The following is a 7,897-nucleotide window of genomic DNA, read 5'->3' on the forward strand; positions in this document are numbered from 1 at the left end:
ACCAAGTCCCACACAGCAATACTCCTATTTTTCTACTTGATACGGCTGCACAGTGCACACTTTAAGTAGGCGTCAAAATTATTACAGTTAATCCAATATATAGCCTATGCTAAACAATATGACTAAATGAATGGTTCCGCAATACAAATGCATTCAAATGACAAAGCCTTTGATTAATCTTTTTGATCTTGTCATTTTTCGAGGGAGCTGCTTTATCTTGAGTGTTTATTTTGTCATCATCACATCTTTTGGGCGGATTACGCATCATTAATACAAAAGCCTTGTTGGCTCTTTGCTCGCGTACTTGCTGTAGTGAGTGAGGTTGCAGTAAGCTCTGCACCGCTCTCCTCTCCTCCTCTCTCCTCAGAGCAGGGCAGAGAAACACCATGCACCACTGCTGAAGGCAAAAGGCAATGGTGTGTGGTTTTTTTGCGGCAGGCACGGCTAAGCTGCTGCTCTTACACACATTTGGGCTTTGTTATTGCCCGTGTTCCCATGCATTGATGGAATTACTTTATAAGCTAAATATAGCCTATTGCAATCAGTTAAATGACGCCTTGATCTGCCCAAAGTCCGATGTTTAAGATTTATGCCTGATAAAAATCTTTGTTGCATCGTCACGAGCGCATTTCCCAAAACGCTGAACTACTCCTATAAAAGACTTTAAATCACAACTTTTAGTTTTTTCTAAGTTACCCTTCAGGCCGAAAAACCTGATTTCCATGTGACAGCAGTGAACTTCTCACATTCTCACACACATTTACTTTGTACTCATACACTTATATCCTCATATAAAACACACTAAACACAGGATGGGAACATTATCTGCTAATATTTGCAGTCTTGGTTAGCGCAACGTTACTATTTCTACTAACCAGAGCCTGAGTATGTTTGATGGCATTCAACAGGTAAACAACAGATATACAGCACTGCCAGGTGGATCCACAAAAAGCCTCATAACGATACCTTGGCATAATGAACTTACGTGTGTTTTATTTTACTCAGCAACACTACAATATGTGGAGGATTTACTTGAAAACAGAAGAAAACATTTTTAAAAAACCTTGTGGGTTTATGTGTTATACGTAAAACTTATTCTCAGTTGCATTAACCTGAATGACTGAAGAAAACTAACATTCAAAATGTCTTGGTATCGCTTTCAAACGGCTCAAATCCGGCTGTATCAATCTCATCCAAAATAATGGCTTATATTTATATTTTACACCAAACACCAGAGAAATGTACACCAGCTTTAACACATCTGTGACATAAACATGGACTGAAATGTTTACTTGCTGATACTCAACATAAACCAAGCACCTTATTCACATATATTGGTTTAATATATGGTTTCCAGAGAAGATGCAATTATGTGAAATACACTTGAATGGACAGTGAATGGCTTTTAAACAGGAAAGAAATTCCATAAAAATTTCTTTGCCAGGGGCACCATGTAAACTTACCTCCGCCATTGAAATATACAGGAAAAACTCATACCGTTAGGCGTATTACAAACATATGGCATTCAGAAATATTGTATGTAGAGGTTGACAGATTGTGATATTATATTAATATTTGACATCCGTCTTGGACTATATTAGCCAAATGTTCTCATTATCAGCAATCAGAAAATAATCAGTCAACCTCTAGTTGCAACATCTGCATCACTGCCTTGCAGAAACTTTAAATGTTCAGGAAAAATTGTCATTTGAAATGTTTAATTAAATTAGTTTCTAAAAATCAAATGCAAAACCATTACCTTTCTCAATCTGTTTCGACTTATCCTAAATTTTTACCTGAAACAGTGAAGCAAACTCATACTGAGGAAGAACAGAAATGCAGTCACCTCACCTGCTATTATTTTTAAGAAATGAAGCACGGGTCATGATACTGATATGGTATAACAGACAATTTTTCAACATATTAGCAGGCGCTACAAGCTCCAAACAAGAGAGCAGTGAAATAAATTTTATGTGATACAAATGTGTGTAATATGATGAGTGGAAGATGTGTGTCTGTATGTCGCTTTCAGAACTGTTTTTTTTTTCTTTTTAAACAAGTTATTTGTAATGTTAGTTATTGTTCTTTTACTTACAGTATTAGCAATTGCAACAGTAGTAGTAGCAGTAGTAGTAGTAGGGAGTAGCTGTTGCTACTTCCTGCTGCAGCAGCAACATTAGTATTAGTAATGGCAGCAACAACGGTAATAAAAGGCGTTAACGGTAATAGTTGTTGTTCTAGCTGCAGTTTGTTTATATATGTTGCTACTAACAGCTACTTCTTCTACTACTACTATACTATACACTACTACTACTTATTCTGCTGCAGCCAACAACAACTATTCCTGCTGACGCTACGAAAAACTACAACCACTGTGGCTACTAACATTTACTAATACTGGTACCACTGTTACTGCCTAAACTGATATTGCTGCAAACTACCACCATCACCATTATGACTACTATTACTACTACTACTGCTGCTAATAACTAGTGCAATTAATAACCACTACTATTACTGCTGCTGCCAATGTCAACAACAACTATCCCTGGTGATGCTACTCGCTTCTAATGCTAACAAAAGAGATCTGCAGCTGCTCCTGCTGTTCACAACTATTCTTACTCCTGCTGGTGCTTTTCTGTTAGAATATACAGTTGATTATAATCATCATCATCATGATAGAGTTTCTGCAAGACAGTGTTTTTGGAATAAGCATTATATAAAAACCTAACATGTTTGCTTTAGGTGCAGTTTACTCCTACAGAAAATTATAGGTTGTTGGTTCCTACTGGGAAGGAATGAGCCTCTGTGTGCATGCTTGCTGTTTTCTGGTACAAAATTAAGTAAATTTAACCCCGACCCGCTGTTTTAGTCTGGGAAAATTAGAAACTAAAGATTCAGCTTTGAAAGGCACTTGATTTTCCTAAACAAACCACAAAGGTGGAACAGTTTAGATAATTTGAGAGCACATTCATTGTTTAAGTGGACGGGGCAACAGGCCTCTGTGGTAATAACCAACATCCTGTTAAAAAAAAAGATGTTTATGATAGTTGTTTACAAGGAAAAAACGACATTAGGCTTTGAGAGGGACACCACAAAGACTTCAGATATTAAGTAACAATGAACACTTTAGTTCACTGACAATAAAACATGGTAAATACAAGAAATCAGTTTCATTTGGTCTTTGTTTTTTCTTTTACACTGCAACTTTTAAAATGCCTCTTCAAAATTTGTCAGATGTGCTGCAAATTAAGACAGAGGGACGGCTGAATATCAAACAAGGGAATTTTTGTTTGACGAATTGCATTTTTTAAAATTTGGTCAGTTTAAACTGTTTTAGTTGGCTTGTTTATTTTCCCCCGTGACACACTCCCCATTCCATCAGGTGGAAATAGCAAGCATGCAAACAGTGAGCACAGACACTGAAACATCAGGACGCACAGACATTCAGACAGACAGGTGATCTTAGAGACAGAGAACACAGGACAGGATCGCACAACTGAGAGAATACAACAGACCAGGACCTAAGGACTGCAGTCAGTGCACTCTCAAATGCATCAGTTCCAAATATTAGAAAAGTCAACTTGTTTGCTGATGACACAAATTTCTCTTTCCAAATTTTGCTGCACTTGGAAACATATCCTATATGCATTTTTTCCGATAACTGTAAGGTTTTTTTTTTTTTCAAATTTTTTGCATATCAGCTAAAAATATGCAATGAGCACACCAAATTTCCCCAAAAACTGCTAACTGCAAATTCAAAGGGGAAACAAATCAATTAATTTCTTTGGGACAATAGGTCAAAATTGCAGACTGATGTTTTTTTTTACTTGTGCTTTGTACTTAATAAATTCAGGAATAATATGTTACCATTGCTTGAATTTTTCCATATTTTGAAAATATGCCAGGGATTAAGCAAAATTGCAAGGTCTTGCAGCATTCACATTTGGAAACCCAAAACTGTCGATTTCTCCAACTGACTGTATTGAAAGTGGACTGAACTCAGCTATGACGGACAGACGGATAAACAGACAGCGCTGTAGACCAAAACAAGGACAAAGATGCTGCAACAAACTGGAGCAAGACACCTGAGACGAAAACACTGGTTGCAGGGAAGAGCAAGACTGATGCAAGAAAAGAGGTGGTGAGGACCAAGGAGGAGAGAAACAGGAAAATAAATAACTGATGGAGTGAAGAGAGGGGAGGTATAGAATTGTGAAGACGAGAGAGTGAGAGAGAAGTCAAGAGAACAAAGAAGAAACAGAAACGGGAGTGGAGAATAAATAAATTAAAAAAATAAAAATGGGAAGGAAATTATGAACAAAAGGAGAGACAGAAGGAGGGGATGTAGGAGAGAAGATCTAGGAAACAAAGACAAAGCGCCTCCAAAAACAAAGATAAGAAACTAAAAAAAAAAAAAAAAAAAAAGAGTATGGCTGCGAGTATTTCCCTAAGCGGTACCCGTCAGTTCAGTCTGTACCTTCATTGACTGAGGGGATGTTATGAGAAGCAGGGCCGGGGCTCGGGGAGCCAGGGGCCCCCTGAGGAAGACCCCCAGGGGCCCCCGGAGCCCCAGCAGTAGTAGCAGAAGTAACAGTGCTGGTGTTGGCTGTGGCAGCTACAGCAGCTTGCAAAGGAAGAGAAGGAGAGAAATAGTCAAGAAGAAAAGAACAGGTTAGGAAGATTTAAATATATACAACAGATATGAAGAGAGGAGATAAGCAGTTAGGCAGCAAGGAGGAAGAACATGTATTAATAACACACAAGAACAGAAATGAATTGTATAAAAGAAAAATAAGGAAGCAGTCACAAGAAAAGAAGTAAAAACTTAAAAATAAATGCTAATAAAATTTGCTTTCCACAAGTTGCAGTCAAGTTGGATGTGAATCAAATACAACAAAACAAGACTTGGACCCAAAACAAGAACAATGTTGTTGGATGATTCTGCAAAACCCAGATTGCAAGTATTTTTTTGTCTCTAAAACACATTCAACACCTGCACATGGCAACCAAAGATGTGGTTAAGGTTAGGGAGAAAAATTGTGGTTATAGTTTAAAAAAGAAGGCAAAAAAATAGTTGCAGATTTGCAGCAGGATGTGATCTGCAGCCTCCTATATGAAAATCAGGCTTAATACAAAAACATCCAAGACGCTGCCCGATATCTGACACCACTGTGTGTAAAAAACACACATCTGCATTAACACGTTAACACATGTTAGCACTGGACATATTTGTAAGTTTCTGAATCATGCAGTTAACATAGTCCAGACAGAAACTGGGAAACCAAATAGAATAATTGTTGGCATTGTACCTTTCTGCAAACCACAGATACGTTACATCTGCACATTATTATGTAGAGGATAGACTGAACCTTTATGTTTTAACTGCACTGTGGTTAATATGTGGTTATGTTTGGGCACAAAAAACATTTGGTTATAGTTAGAAAAAGATCATATTTTGGTTTGAAATACACGCTTTTGTGGCATTTTCCCCTGATGGAAACATGGCAACGAGTCGCTTAAAAAAAACAGCAATTTTGGTGGCGATAAATCTGCTAGAAAAACAGCAATACCCCCCTAAAAAACAACATCTGGATGATACATTATCCACATTCTCTTCTTGGCGACACAACAGCCACCACACCCTCCATACCTGGACGAAGTCAACTTTTATAAATTTTCTTTTTAGAAACGCTGATATGATACCATAAAATACACAAATGCAATGTATCCATGGTTTATAGAAATGTACAATGCCAACATTTTCTTCTGGTGAAGTTGCATGAAGTTCAACGTATGCTAAAAGAGAAAGGCACATAAATGTCAAAATATAGTAACAGTAAAACAAGATTTCTGAGCAAGAGCTTGGGAAAGAGATAAGAAAAAAATGTTGTTAGTTTGGAGATGAAGACCAACTGAAGTAGACAAAATTCCTGAACAGTTCGTCAAGGTTTCAGACTTCGGCACTAGCAAGAAATTAACCCATATTCTTCATCAACTATTTTAAAAAGAACATTAACTATATTTAGAAAAAGTTAGACGTACAGGTAAACTGTAGTAAGAAAACAGATTTGATGTTTATGCTTGGGCCAGAAACCTGAAACCTTTACACAGTGGAGATAAAACGATTAAGTATGTTGTGTCAGATTTTCACACTTCTAATTTTCAGATTTCCATTAAGGGTGTTTGGCAATGAAAGACAGAAAATCCTGCTTTTCTCACAAAATTAAATCATGTCTTAAAAATAAAAGATTCAGTAATAACATTTCAACACAGTCAGAGACATAAAATTACTGTTCACACAAAACCAGCTAAGCAGCTACAAATTCAAAACTTTAAACAAAACAGTCCGACTACAACAGAGAAAACATGTATCACAACAGGACGCAACAGTTACATCAGTTGGTGATAAAGAAAGAAAAAAAGGAGAGAAATAGTGAAAGTGCACAAATACAAAAGAGAGGATTGACTGAAAGAAATACTGAAGAGAGAGATGTTTGTGGGAACAGGCAGCAGGCTGAAGCCATGCAGTGTGGAGAGAGAAACAGAAGGGGCGAGAAAGAAACCAGAAAAGATAGACAGAGGAGATGGCTGAGGGCAGTCAACAGCAGATTGCCAGCACTGGCGTGAAAAAAAACCTCAAAGTTCAATGAAGATCTGCTGTATGAGGAGGTTAAATATTATTTTATCAGTTTAGGTTCTGGGCCAATGGCTGAGCTTTGCAGGAGAAGGCTTTAATGCCGCTGGTAACCAAAACTGCAGTTCCACTAACGGCCACTTGAGGCTCCAAATCAGAGTAAAACCTCAAAAAAAAGACCCCCGTCAAAATAAAGACACGTTTACAGCGTGGAACAAAAAATTGTTTTGGTCTCTATAGTTAATTTCCCTGTTCATGACAACCGTATCGGGGGTTGAATTTTTTATTACTCAGCCCTATACATTTTATTAAGGCTATGCATATACATGATTATGGTTTCTTTGAGTTAGGACTAAGCGATATGGCTTTAAATAAAATCATAATATTTTTAGGCTATATCGCGATATATATCTCGATATTTTGAAATCTCTAAACTACTGAAATACAAAATTATTAAATTAACTAAAGTTGCAATAAAGTGACTACTTTGACTATAAATTGTCACTTTTTTTTTTTTTATAAGCCACCAGGGTTTTGGTTGTCTCGCTCTCTTCTACGGCTCTCCGCCTCCCACAGTCACACAACTTTATCATATGACACTAGATACTAATGCAGTTTTTCAATAATTTTGTATTTTAGTAGGTGAATGGACATTTAGAAATATCGATATATATTGTGTATCACGATATAGCCTTAAATTATTGCCATATCACTTAATTAATACAATGAACTCCTTTTACCGTAGGTAGAGTACATAAAAAAGGAATACCAAAATGCTCTTTAATTCTGTTAAAACTATTAAATTTAAACATTATATCAGGGTTCTTTAATGTTTTTAAGCCTTTGAGTCCTTGGCCAAAAGAAAGGCAAAGACCCCCTGCTATATGTCTAAAATTAAGATTCATATTAATCTGGGCCTGTAACAACACACTGGGAAACATACCTTTTTTGTGCATACAGTACTAAGATGTTTAAAATCAGCATTATTCAGATTCATAGTTACATATTATGGATTCAATGGCACCATTCAGCTTAAAACCTATGTTGTGTACTGTACATTAAATGGGTTGATTAATTTGTTTGTTTGTTTTTTTTTTTTATGAATGGGCAGATTTATCTTTGCTAATATTATGTCAGATTTTGCAGCCCCCTGCAGCAACCCTGAGGACCCCCTAAGGGTCCCGGACCCCCTGATGAAAACCCATGTATTAACCATGACAGAGGTAGTATACTACTACTAGTATAAGCATGTGCATGTAG

The sequence above is a fragment of the Plectropomus leopardus genome, chromosome 20 (assembly GCF_008729295.1).
Source record: "Plectropomus leopardus isolate mb chromosome 20, YSFRI_Pleo_2.0, whole genome shotgun sequence".
In the NCBI taxonomy this organism is placed as follows: domain Eukaryota; kingdom Metazoa; phylum Chordata; class Actinopteri; order Perciformes; family Serranidae; genus Plectropomus; species Plectropomus leopardus.